The sequence below is a fragment of the Hoplias malabaricus genome, chromosome 4 (assembly GCF_029633855.1).
Source record: "Hoplias malabaricus isolate fHopMal1 chromosome 4, fHopMal1.hap1, whole genome shotgun sequence".
In the NCBI taxonomy this organism is placed as follows: domain Eukaryota; kingdom Metazoa; phylum Chordata; class Actinopteri; order Characiformes; family Erythrinidae; genus Hoplias; species Hoplias malabaricus.
Genome location: NC_089803.1, coordinates 8,830,856 through 8,845,996, shown reverse-complemented (window position 1 = coordinate 8,845,996; position 15,141 = coordinate 8,830,856).

Below are 15,141 nucleotides of genomic sequence, written 5' to 3'. Positions count from 1 at the left end.
GATGGCTAAGGTTTACTGTACAGAGCAGGCTTTGGACATGACCCTCAACCATGTCAACCCCTGTGACTCCGATGGAAAAGAAATTACTATTGATCAGAGCAGTGACTCTGAAATCTCTTCTGGTAAGATTTCCTAAATTTTCTATGTTTGTTTGCTGGTTATAGCTGTTGTGATTTTGGAAGAGACACACTGCAAAAAGTACAATCTTGAAGTTAAAATTGCTCAAGAATATTATTCTATTTTATTCGAGTAATTTTGACTTGTATTCTGACTTAAAACAAGACAAAATGTCCTGATACGATTCTTTTACTTTGGGTTTTAAAAAGTTTAAGTAAAAATTTATTTTTTACAAGTAGCTGAGGGTTGTGTTTTTTTTATAAATTTATGTAAAAATATCTTTACCTATTGGCAGTTTTTCAAAAGACAAAAACTACTTAAAATAAGGTTACAACATATCAGAGCTATTTTGACTAATCAATATGCCACTTTTTGTGCTGTGAAAACAATCCTACATTAGCACAAAGGAGGCAGACTTGAGATGTTTTGGAATTATAATTCAAATACCATGTTTGTGTCAATTTCACATTATTTCAACCTCTCACTAATCAATTCTCAAACACATGGTCCTGTAGATGAGGAGACTTCACCACCTCCAGGAAAGAGAGGTCGCATGGAGACACACGAGTGGCTGACAGAGACGGCAAAACATGGCACAGTGTGGCATGAAGAACATAGTTTATATTTCTGTATAGTTTACATTTCTATTTATAAATACTTTTGTTATCATATTGTTGCATGCTTATTTTATCTTTTATTACTTCCTTTATTACTATTTCATTGTACAGGGAAACCAAGCAAAATGTTTCTTTCCTGTTCATATACCAATAAAACTACCTTGAATCTAAATGTCTGGTAATGTTGACTTTTTTGGGGGGTGGGGGTTCACCAACTTGCTGCAGAGAAGAGTGTGGAGTGCAGTAGAGTGTCTCCTTGCAAATGTAAAGGCCTCATTTACATAACACTGGAGGTGAGAAGAGCTGTTCACACCTGCCAAATGGCAGTTCTTTGGGATTTAAAGGTATAATTGCCAAATGGCAGCGGTTTGGTAGTTCTAGTGTTAAATACTGCGTATTAATTGTATGTGGCACACGTATAAAAATAAAAGACAATACTGGTAACTGTCTGGAAAACGATGTAAAACTTGTTAAATAAATAGAACCACTATTTTAACTTGTTAAATGTCAAACAGTTATAGGTAAGCTCTGTTAATATTGTAATATTTTAGAATATTGATGTAATGACTGGGACACGAACGACAGAACTGATTATGATAAATAGGGTTAATAAGGAGACAGTGCCGTGCTGAAGGGAGGACATTGTTATTTAAGTTTTTGAAGATGACTGGACTGGAACGACAGCTTTAAAAATAAAAAAAAGAATGAACTCTGAATGAGAAAACGGAACGTGAACCGCTGTAAAAACACAGAAGAAGAAGACGATGAAGATTCGCGCTCTTTTCTGTGACCGCGACACACGAGCAGCTCTCACCGGCCTCAGGGAACAGCTTCATCCCATAAGTATTTCAATTTAACCTTATATTTTCGGATACATAAGTATTTTGGTATCGCCCAAATGTAGTTAACATCGTAAATGTTATGTACGTTTTTATATCAACTGCTATACGTTACATATGTAATATTGAACCGTTTTTTTTTTTTCAAATGACAAACTTTAGCTAAACTGTTTAACTCTAGCTAGCTCTTTTTTTCCTCTGACATAGAAAACATTTAAATGACATGACAATTGCTCATGAGTATTTTAATTTGAGTAATTATGTGGTTTGATGGCGTATTTTACAAGACGATGTGAGCATTTTTGTGGGTTTTTATGTCACACAGAACCGCATACCTCAGTATAAGAAGTACAACTGCTTAAACACATTAAAAAGACATAAGGTACTAGCTAAGTAGGGTGTACAGAAACAAACTATTGCAACCTATAATTAGGGCAGTAGGTAGGTGTCGCAGTCACACAGCTCCAGGGGCCTGGAGGTTGTGGGTTTGATTCCCGCTCCGGGTGACTGTCTGTGAGGAGTTGGTGTGTTCTCCCTGTGTCCGCGTGGGTTTCCTCTGGGTGCTCCGGTTTCCTCCCACAGTCCAAAAACACACGTTGGTAGGTGGATTGGCGACTCAAAAGTGTCCGTAGGTATGAGTGTGTGTGTTGCCCCTCCAGGGTGTATTCCTGCCTTGCGCCCAGAGTCGGGCCAGAATTATCGGCTCACTCTACGGCCGTACATCACGGCCGAGACGATGCCGACTCCGCGTGCCGGCATCGAGCCGAGTGTCTTGGTTCCGCCGTGTTTGATTCGACAATTTTGCTAGCTGGGACAACCAAAATATAATTAATATAAAATATTCCCAGTGTAAATAGTGTGTGTAATATTTATAATGTAATAAAATCACTGTTATTTCTTTCCCCTGAAATGTTCCAGTCTTAGTTTGTGATGAACCTCAGAAAGACTTTAACTTTCTGGAGACACTTCACTACAGTAACATTCACCTGGAGCTGAACCACAACTTTTCAGCTTCTACCAACACCTACCACAGTAATATGGTATCCGTACTAGATTCTGTAGTGTAGGTTCCAGAAGTCATTCCAGTGCAGGTTACTACTGAGCTGAAGTACTTATCTACTGTTGTTTTTTATATCATGCAGAGCAAAGTAAAACAAAGAAGCTCAAACATCAGCAAATTCTTTCACCAAGTATTTCCACCATAGCTTAAGTGCTGCAAGATTTTCTCCTGTTGTTTACTATTGAGTGGTCATTCTTTTGATACAAGTCTCAAATAAAAATATGTTTTTAACAGGTTCAATGGATTTTAACCATTCAGACTCTTAAGTGTTTGATAAACCATCCTGAGAACACCTGTTTAAACGCTGTTATAAGCACTTCTATTTTACCTGACACAGTAGAGCACATCCTCTATACACCAGCTTCCCCATGCCCCAAACCAGTCAATAGTCTGAGTTAAAACCAGTAGTTTATGTTCTCCATCTGCACTTTGATTAACAACACACAAACACAAAGATATAAATATTTGTTAAGAATATATGAAAGACAGAAAGCAGACAGCTTGTGTGAAGGGATTTTTCCAGACATACTAGAGTTATATTTAGAGTTATCCATGGCTATACTCTGTTGGATGTAGAACTGACAAGTCAATGCTTTTTCTCCCCCATGCATCCACAGCAACTGCAGGTTTGCACAGAAAACATGTATAGCCTCCTCATTAAGCATAAATCATCAAAAATGTAGCTGATAGTTTAAGCAAAACACAACCTCTTGTAAAATAAACCGAAGGATTTAATGGTCTCACAGACCTCTGCCATTTACACCATTGCCGCTAACTGACATTACATTAAAAGTACCTCCTCCAGTCTTGCCATGTTTGTTTTTGTAATCAGAAACTTTTGACTCTGACCGGTCTAGTGTAGTGCTTAACATCCACTCCAGCGCAATGGAAACAGGACCCCCACAGTGCTGGTATTATTCAAGTGGTGGGTCATTCTCAGTGCTGCAGTGACACTGATGTGGCATGCTGGTGCAAGCAGATTAGACACTTCTATACTGCTGGTTGTTTGTGTTGATTTTGGATGTTTTTGGTTGGTGGACTATTTTTCAGTTTAGCAGTGATAATGAGGGTTTTAAAACTCCAGCAGCACTGTTGTCTGATCCACTCATATCAGTGCAATATACACTTACCCCACCACCACACATACACCATATGTGTGTCACTGCATCACTAAAAGTGATCCACCATGAAATCATACCTGATAGGTGGTGGTCCTGTACTGGCCCTTACCATTGATGAACAGGGTGAAAGGGGGCAATCAAAATATGCACATGGCATTGGCTATGAATATCCTGTGAGCCATTTTCTTGGCTCCATGAATAAACACCAGCAGGACATTCTCACATTTCTGGACATTCTCACATTTCTGTATAAACACAAGAGCACATACATGTTTAACATATTTTGAAATGTGAAATCATGCAGCACTTTACACACGTTCATAGTAACACTAAATGGATGTGAGCTCATGTTGTAAAAACAAGATGAACTTTTTTTAAAACTTTGTGTTCTGCATATCATTAAGGATTAGCAAATTCAGCACCGCATTCTTGCAAGGAATACGTAACATACATGGGTATAGGCGGATGTTAAATGTCATTCAGTTCATTTCCATCATTTAATTTGATTTATAATGATGAAACTTTATAAACTTGTTTTTAAAACCCTCAGTATTAAGAAAAGTCCTGTCCTTTTTCAAAAATTAATTTCTCGTTGTGGATTCACTTTTCTGGTTCTTAAAACTTTATTTCTTGTTTATGGACCCTGCTTTTTGGTTCTCAAAATTTGTGGCCCAACTTTGACATCATATCTATATCTCTGATTAAGATTTCTCCATAGTTCAGCCACTGAGATGAAAAGAAATCATCTAGAGTTGATTTGGTGTAAATGACAGTTTACAGAAACTTAGTGATAGGGAACAGAGATTGTAAATTCCACAACACAAATACAGCCATTTTACTTACATCAAACATTCCATTTACGTGAAATGTATACTTTTGCATTCTTAGCACTGGCTACTACCTACAAGGAAGTGCAGAGTAGGAGTGGTGCAACAAACTGTCAGATGCTCAAGGTATAAATCTCTGAAACATAGATGAATTTAAATTAATACTCCAGCGTTTTTTTTTTTTTTTTTTTTTTTCTCCCAATATCTTTCTGCTGCATTTGTGTTAATTATGGCTGGACATTATGGCCAAAATATATATCGTGATAAATTTAATTTGATCGGATATAATTCTGATATCGATATAAATAACATAAAAGCCACAGAAAAAGTGCCCAGAACAAACAAGAAACATGACATCATCATGAAACGACTTTATTTTTTATGATGGGTTTAAATAAGATATATACACGGAATTTCTGCAGTAAAAGTCATCATTTTCTTTATGTAGAGCTGGGGGTCTTTAGGAACTCCAAAAAGAGAAAACATGCTCACTGTGTACTCCACCTTGAATAGCTACAAATCAGTAGAACCCATCAAGTCAATTTTCTATGATAAAACTAGAAAAATTGAAAAAGAAAAAAAAATCTTTGTACTAATGAACTCTGAAATCAATGACATTTAGATTATTTAAAAAGTTTGAAAAGCACCTACATTTTGTATTAGTCATCAGATTTTGAAGGGTTATGTAACATTACATCACAATACTGCATCTAGTTCAGATTTCCATATGTAATTTCAGGCAGAAAATAGAAAAAAAGGCCTGGATTGCTACCTGATTAAAACAAAATGAAAGTCCATAGCAATTTGTTTGAACACGGCTTTCTTATTTTTATTTTTAACAAAAATATTCAGTATATTTACAAATATATACAAAATCACGTCTAGTTTTACAGTGACAAATATGCTTCATTGAAACGTTTTCTTTAAAATAAATACATAAATAATACAAATTAAAAAACAAAAGAAAACAAGCATTAACAAATTAGTACTTCTATTAATAAATAAACTCAGTGAATAAAAGTATTTTCACTCAGTCAGTCATGTTGTAGTGTCAAACCACCTCAAATACTCCAAACAAACTGATTAGTTTCATTATAGAAATAAACTAACGTAAAAGTGCCTTCAGCAACTGCAGACATGGTAAGTCTCTACTGATTAACCAAACTGAACAGGCTTCACAAACAGCTTAACATTATCATTGAACATCTATTACAGTCTGACACATACCTAAAGCATTAAAATGTGTACATATACATGTAATATAATCAGACAACAACAACATTGTTAGTTATTTGCAGTGTGTAACATCCATAATTAAAAACAAAATTATATCTAACTCAAATTCTAAACTCAGCAACTATAACCCAATTTACATGTACCACATCAAGAGTACCGGACTGTAAGAGGTCTGCCTGGGGCCACCCCCAGTCACTAGAGGGAGACAGAGACACTCTTAATTTGATGCAATTAGTTCCACCTGGGCTACTCCTACTTAAGGGAAGCCAACACACACCTCAGTGCTCAGTCTTGGGTTTCTCTTTTCAGAGTGACGTGCAAGCCTGGCTGGTAATTTGGTAAAGGCTCTTGAGTTGTTTTCCTGGGTCTCTCTATCTTCTGTTTTTCCACAGGTTAAGGAGTTCCTCAAAATGCTCCTTCCAATGCCCAACAATATACTCAGTCGAATTCAGAGTTTCACCATCCTTGCTGAGCACAGCTTGGACAGTGTTCCCCCTCCTGAGCTGTCGGAGTGTTTTCCAGAACCTCTTTGAGGCTGCCCAGAAGTCATTCTCCATGGCCTCGCCACACTCCTCCCATGCTCTGGATTTTGCTTCAGCAACTGCCACAGCTGCAGCCTTTTTCGCCTGCTGATACCCTTCCGTAGAATCGGAAGTTCCCCAAGCTAACCAATCCCGAAGAGCCTCCTCCTTCCGCTTGACAGTTTCCCTCACCCCCGGTGTCCACCAGTGGGTTGCCGCCATAACAGGCACCGACAAGATTTTTTGCATACGCACACACAACAAAGTTTTCCTCTCTGCAAGCCGGAGCTGCATTGAGGCGACCCTCTCATTTACTGCGACAAACTCCAGCTGTACAGGTGCTAGCCAGGGACTTGTGAGTATCCCCACACCCTCCCGGCGCCTCTCACCTTGTGCAACTCCTGAGTAGGAGAGAGACCAACCCCTATGGAGGAGTTTGGTTCCAGAGCTCACACACACATTCTGGTTTCCAAATATTAATGGAGCTTACCACCATGCCTTCAGTATAATTAATTTTAAAATGCCCACTGACTAAAGGTGCTCCTCCAATGCTGAACAATCTTTAGTCAAATGTTCAACTTTGTTCTCATGCAAATATTTCAGCAACACAGAAGATGATAGAATTAATCTGGTTTCCCCAGACTGTGAAGACACTACTGCAGTGCCACTTAGGGTAGACAGAGAGCTTTCAGATTTCTGTAATAGTTTGCATCGGTCACAGCGGTGACTTCCCTATTAAAAACATCCTGGTTTTTGTTACAGCAGCGACAACGCTTTTTCTCCAATACCTCGATACCACTAATTTCTCCTTTGATTATCTGCATCTGCTGTAACAACTTCTTTTAGGCACCATCAGTTACCTCATCTGGGACATCAAAGATCAAAGTCCTGTACCGGTTCAATCTGGGTACTCGGTGTTGTTTTTAAATACGTGCCATTACGCTGTCGTGTGGCAAGTTCAGTACACATGTAGCAGAAGCTCTCCTGAACCTCAGAAATTTGCTTCTCCCACAGAACCAGTTTCATCAGCTACAGTACACTCTTGAACTTCCACATTACTGCCATAGACGTTCTTCATGATCTTTACCTTAAGCCTTCCAACCTACAAAAGAGCACATAATATATACGATGTTTCAGTAAAACCTGTGTAAGGTATGCCAATAAATAGGAATGTTGCCACTTTCTTTGCAATTTTAACATACTAAACAATTGAACTCCAACTATTTAATTGCATTTCATTCATTCTTAAATTTGGACAATCTTATTACCATACCAAGTCACAGAATTAAACAAACTTCAGTCACAAAATACATTAATCAACATTCAACTACATTTGTATAAATATATTTTTAATAAAACTTAAAATATAAAGCAAAGAGTCGCATAGTGGCGCAGCAGGTAATGTAACAGACACATAGCTTCAGGGACATGACATTTGTGGGTTCAAGTCCTGCACCAGTTAACTGTCTGTAAAGAGTTTGGTGCATTCTCCCCCACGTGTTTCCTCCCACAATCAAAAACACACATTACTAGGTGGTTTAGCTACTGAAAAGTGTCCATAGGTATGACTTTCTGTGTTTGTGTTGCTATGTGACTGCCACCCCCTCACTGCCTTGTGCTCAGTGAGTCCGGGGGCTCTGGACCCACCACGACCCTTAACTTGATAAGCAATTACAGATAATGAATGAATGAATGAATGAATGAATATAAAGCACTATCAAATATACAAGAATACCTCAATAGACAGGGATTAAGCCCAACCCAGAACTTAATTGTTTCAGAACCTATTTTTCCACTGAACATTACAATATAACACATCACCTAGGCCAGGTACAAGGCCAATCAGTAGTCACACTAGCATTAAAAAAAACTATTTACATTTATACATTTTAAAAAGTGTCCCTAAATTATTCCTTTAAAAGAATATCAACCTCTTTTCTGTAATTCCTACATGACTCAACTATCATGTGACAAACTGAAGCACTTTCCTGAAATTAGTCTGAAATCAAGGCCACACGTTTCACTAGGACAACTCGATAAACAAATTACAACTTACATTTAAAATACATTCACTTTTTTCATTCAACACAAATACTGAACCATAATACCTACTTTCTGACGATCACCCAATAACAGGACATCATGTTTTTCGCAGATATTTTCACTGGGCTAACACAGTGAATGTAGCCTCGGACGACACAATTCCCCGTATATTGTGAAGAAGGTTCAACCTTCATCTTCCTAGGACTACTGCTTGACGACAACATTCTTCCAGCTCTTCTCACCTTCTTCTGGAAACTTCGAGAACATCGACAGTGCTATGTATGTTAGACTCTCACAGTCCCAATGACACGTCAATCAAATCTGTGAGCCAATCAGGGGCCAAGTTATTACGATCTGTACCCAAGGAGGAGGGACAAACGGACCCATGCTTCAAAATAAAACAATCGTTTTCAGAGACTAACAGACACTGACACAGCAAGAGACGACTCAAATGAACTTATTTGGCAGCCACAAGCTCCACAAACAATACGCATGTCTTCAAAGCTTATATTTCTTTTATTACCTGCTTTTCCCCTACTGACGCAATTTAAATGCAAAAAGGGTGTGAGAAAGCTTGCCTCACTCTACAGCCAATCAGGATGAAGCTCCCACCTCCCAACACGTCTGAGATTTAAAGTGACACTATATCAGATTACAAACAACTTTAAAAATATCAGAATAAAAGTGTCTGTCAGCCCTCTGGTGTTTAAAATTTATCATTGCAACTGAAATCATTTTAATGTATCTTAGTGTTTGAAACTGTGTTCACATTTTAAAATTTTCCTGTTAGCGCCCTCCAGTGTTAAAGCTTGCTGCTACAGTGGAAATTCCCAGCTGTGTTACATGGTGTTTGCTCGTGCTGTGGTTATTTGAATCCCCACCAGCGCCGACTGGTGTTCATTGTTTGCTATTGCATTTTAAATTTGCATGTCACGCCCTCTGGTGTCCCGGTCTGGTATTACAATTTAATGTCGACTTCAATGCTGAAGCTTGCTGTTGCCATTTAGATTCCCTTTCAGTGTCTTCTGGTGGAGAAACTTGCTATCGCAATGGAAGTTGCTTGGATGTTTTTCATTTACAAGCCTGGTATTACGGTTTGATGTGCTGTCTCTAAGTCTGCATATCTGAGTATACATACAGTGTGCAGTAATTGGAGATTGTCATCTTAACTTGATAACAGTTCATAAATATTTTTCAAAGGGTGAATTTATTTATTTATTTGATTATTCTATTATTGTAAAAAATAAATAAAAAATAAATAAATAAAACTTTTGCTTCCTTTCTGCTCACTTGCGTATAGCAACTTCCCATCCTCGCTCTACCACTAGCAGTCTTCCTTTTAGAAATTTACAAGTGAACTTGAACACCATACAGACTAGCATTTATCCTTAAGGTACTCAGTGCAGGTGAAGTTAAATTCAGGTGAATTTAAAAGAGATTAACAAGATTAATCCTGGTTAAATAGAATTAAAGTACACCACACTGTTAGGCACAGCTATCATGGCAGAAGGGACCTCTCCCTAGGAAGTACATGGAGATAGCTTATGGGAGGCATTCTCTGTCCTGACCAGCCTCACCAGTGATGTGATACCTGGACTTGCAGAAATAGTGCAAAAAGCCTCACAGGTCAGTCGTGAACACATCGTGGCCAAGTGGGTAGATGACCACTTAACAGACATACTCAAGGGCAAGCACCTAACTGAGCCATTAGGTCAAATAGCCATCCTAGCTGTAGTACAGCTCAGGGCCAATGAATGTGAACTAGATGTGTCATGGCGACAGCAAGCAAAGGTAGAGGCAGAATTAAGTCAGCTTCAGCAAGAAATAGCTGAAGGGAACACCCTGCCACATGTCACCCCTAATGTGCCACCTAGTGCTCCTAGCGAAAGACAGGACCAGCAGGAAGACAGTGAGGATCAGGAACCAGACTCAGGGACCAAAACCTGCTGCTACAGCACATCCTCTGGTATCAACAGGTATTGCGCCTGCTCCCGTGTCCCCTGTAAGCCATCCCTTCCAACACCCTTCTCGACCCAGAGCACTGCAAACCAGTGGCCCCCTCAGCCTCTACACTCTCCCGGTCCCTCATACAAGGACCTGGACAAAATTGCACAAAATATTACATGCTTTGATCCCAAACCAGATGGTTCTAATGATATATTTTCTTATCTGAAAGATATTGATTTCTATCTACAACGGTTCCCCGGAATCACAGTAGATGATAAAAATTTATGTGATTATACTGACCTCTAGCCGAGACATCAGTAACTTCATTGAACGCCATCCAGACTATGTGAAAGCGCGATATGCAGTGCTTTGCCAAACATTGGAGGAAGAATTTTCCAATTAACTGTCACAGACAGGACTGGCCGCTGCCTTGAATGTAAAACAGCAATGCCAGGAATCCCCTCAGCAGTATTATAACAGACTGAGGCAGGCATATTTCGGACCTAGAAATGACTCCAGAATGGAGGAAGAGTTAAATTTTAAATCATTATTTATCCAAAACCTCCATCTCCACACTAGTCACCAGCTGGGAGTCTCAGCTTGCACTCACACGCTGTCTAGCAGACTGTTGCGTGACTTAGCTCTTAGAGGTTTCCTAAAATCCCAACAAAATGCAAATAAATGGCCCAAAATACCCCTAGTCCTAAATGTTAATGCCAACTCTCCACCTTTAGAGTTGGAGGGTGTTACCCATGCCGATCCACCAAGTTCCTCCCTGAAAGCTCCTCTGCTTTCACAACACTACAAACGCTACCCTCCTCGCAGGAAAGACAGAAATCGTGGCAAATATTTCTGGAACCCTCGGGACAGGTCTGGGAATGGTCGTGACTACTACTCTGCAGAAACCGTGGTGCAGGCCGTGTAAAACCAGCATATCCCCATAAGTGATATGAGTGACCAGCTCAAAGCCAGCCTTCTGATTCTACTGAGGAAATCTGGGGAATGCTTGCAATGATTTGTAAAGAGAAAAAAAACCTGACATTCTCTCTATCACCTCTGTGCAACCTGACTTAGAGCCATACTCTAACACCCCAGAAATGGTAGAGAGTTATATAGGAGAGGTGACAAGCGAAGTTCTGTCTTCCAGTGTACAGTGCAATCTCCTTGTGACCCAGACAAGCACTGAGAACCAAATGGTGCAGGGGGGTGACTCACATACACCCTTTAGTGCTGTCTTGGTTGTTCAGCTGGACAACAGAAAAGGTTTAACACCAGATGACCCTTCGGTCATTGAAGGCGACATACCTGTCCAGCAGTTCATTGGACACTTAACTGAAAAAGGAGTTGCACGTAAGTTCTACTTGTCCACCATTGTGGAAGGAAGGTTAATGCATGAGGCCCTGCTAGACACTGCATCAGATGTCACTCTAATATCTTTCACCTTATTTCACCAGTTTCGAGCCATTGCTCGGTGTGAAAATCGTACAAATACAGCTCCAAGACTGTGCACTTAAAATTCAGCCGTACTCACGTGCAGGCTTCACAATTCAATCTATAGCACTAATTCACTTAGCAATCGGACTGATGACTTTGGTGCATCCAGTTCACATGTCTCCTCTTGAAACAATTCCCTTCCTCATCGGCAAAGACCTCCTTAACTGCTTCGAACCACTGATTGACTCCAAAAGGTCAAAGATCTGGGCACAAGTGTGTGAGCCTTTGTCCATCTGCACCCCACATCACCAGGAAGCTCAGTGTTGTCGCCTCGAAATCCAACCTGAAACGATAGAAGGTCCACCAAGTCCGATCTCTCACATTGAGGAGGAAGAAATTGAGCCCATGGTGGCCACACCAGAGATCACAATCTCTTCTTGGCCCGCTAATGCCATGTTAGAACAGCGGAGCACATTTCTGTGCACTTTCACTATGCCTTCCACATCAGATACACCTGGCCTTCCCATCATGAATTGCCTCACAATGCAAGATTATCAAATTGACAGTGCCATTCTGGCTCTGTGGACTGACAAGTCCGCCATAAGCAGAACACTTTTTGAGACCCTGCGCTGCACTAAACCAAATATTTCTTTGGTGAGCTGTCCTTGTCACCAACGTCAAAGGTAATGGCCCCCACTGATGGAATTTGTGCTCTAACCATCCAGTGGAACAAAAGGGTACTCACTCATTACTTCTTGGTTGTCCCTAACTTGCCGCAAGATGCTTATATTATATATAAGTGATTTATTGGTGCGTCTTGATGTTAATGTAGATACCCTCAGTAATGTGCTGTGGTCCTTGACTGAAATTTTGACAAAAACTTTGTCCTCAGATCCCAGCAACCTAGGGTCAGGACAAACTATTTCTGAGGTATGTCAGGTGGCTAACCAAGTTTCTCTTGTGGTACCCTCTAAAACCGCGAATGTACCCATCCAATGGCCAATACTTAAGTCACGCTCATGCGCTTTTCCAACCCTCACCTCAGTTTTTTGAACTAGGTCTCACCTTTGAAGCCACACCTTTGGTGGAAACATGAGCAAGATCTACCCATCTGTTCGTACGAAATGAAACCAATCAACCCTTAAGGATTCCCCACTCATCTCCTTTAGGTTGGTTGGTCAGTACAAATTCCATGACTTTGAGTTGCGAATCCCTATTATAGGACCAATGCCTGAGTCCCTACTCCTTGAGTACCCAGAACCAAAGGTGTTCTATACTCAACCAATATGAGCCCTTGCTCTCTTCTCAGCTCTGGACATGAGCAAAGACACCATTTGCCGAATAGACTTAGCTGATGATAATCAAATTACGGTCATGGTCCTTTCCTTGGACTCATCCCTGGAATCCTCCTGGGAATCATCCATTCTCCCAGAAATGGGAGAAGACCACAATCCAAAAGAACTGTCTGCCTCTGAATTTATGATTCAAGTCGAACAAGTTCTAATGGAAGCTGATGCACTCCAAAGCGAAGAAGAATGCGAGAAACTCCATGATGTGCTTCGTAAATATCAAAAATCTTTTGCAAAATATTCAACGGACTGTGGTCTCACTGACATTCAGTCAGTGCACATTCCAACTCATCCATGAGCACCACCCACGCTTGTCCGCCAATAAAAAATCCCGTTGGCATCTTATGGACCGGTACAGGAAATCATCAACAACTTGCTGGAAAAAGGCATCATTCGACCCTGCAACAGCACAATTTAGAGAAAGAACTGCCCTCAGTCCTAAATGCTAAATACTTTTCCACTATCGATGTAGCCTCTGGATTCTGGACTACCCTGGTGTAAGCAGAAGACCAACACAAGCTAGCTTTCATCTTCGCGAATCGACAGTATACATTCACTCTGTGCCCCTTTGGGTACACCAACTCGCCAGCAGAATTCAACATTTTCTTGAACAAAGCATGCCCTGATGCCTGTTAGTGAGTCACCCTGATATATGCGGATGACATCTTCATGCATAACCACTCCTTACAGGCACACATTGACGAGATTTATCATGTTCTTGACCAGCTCATGACAGCAGGTGCAAAAATATCACACAAATGTCAGTAGTGCAGAACAAAGGTGAATTACGTAGGCCTACTTGTAAGCACTGATGGTGTTGAACCACAAGGGGTAACAGACTTTGCAGCACCAACCAATCTTAAGGAACTCCATAGTTTCTTTGGGGTATGCAACTACTCACACCAGTTCATTGAAAACTATGCGGACCTAGCCCGCCCACATTATGACCTACTAAAAAAGAACACCCAATTCGCCTGGGGCAAAGCCCAGGAGCAAGCCATGCAAGCACTGAAGTTTTGATAACTGTGCACAGCCCCATGCCTCGCCTATCATGACAGCAGCAAAGAATTCTACCTAGAAGTGGGATTCTCTGACCACTGTCTCAGCTCCAGTCTGTATCAATTACATGACCAGGACAAACGTGTCATAGTCTATGCTAGTAAAACTATGCTGGCTGCCGAACACAAATATAGCGACTGCGAAAAAGCACTACTAGCAACAGTGTGGGCAGTCAAACATTTCTCCAACTACCTAGGTGGTCAGAAGGTGATTGTTGAAACTCATCATCAGCCAGTCACTTTCCTGAACAGCAAACGAATTAGAGAGGCTGTAGTGACTAATGCTCGAGTAGCCTCCTAGTTAATGGCTCTTCAAAGCCTTGACTTGAAGTTACGTTACGCACAAAACTGCAAGAAACCCTTGTACCTACCATGGCTAACCACCACTATTTCAACCCCAACACATGCAAAGACCTTGTCACTGCATATGTAGATGTTTGTTCATTCTGCCGAGAACACACACCAATGGCAGGGGTGGGCATTGTCGGAATAAACGGGTGGCTTTACGAACCCCTAATGTTCAAATTGGGTGCTCAGTCCTCCCATAAAAGATGAAATAGCAGGAATTCTCATCACAATTCAGTCTGCGGTCCAGAAAAGCATAAAAACGTTGGTGATCTGCACAGACTCCCACTATGCACACCTAAGCTTCACATGCCACTTGAAACTGTGGAAAACCAACAACTACACCACATCAAACAAAAAAAAAAATCCAGTCAAACACAAAGAGCTTTTCATGGCATGTGAACACTTAGTAGACACACATGACCTACAGATCTACTGGAAGAAAGTGAGGGGCCACTCCTGAATCCTGGGAGATGACAAAGAACTCAATGACCAGGCAGATAGCTTAGCCAAACAAGGGGCCCGCGAATGCACATCATAGACATTCGATCACTCCCTTTATCCAAACCCACCCGACATCATGTCCTAGCTATTACACGGTCTCAAACAGCAGTAACAGCGTCACCT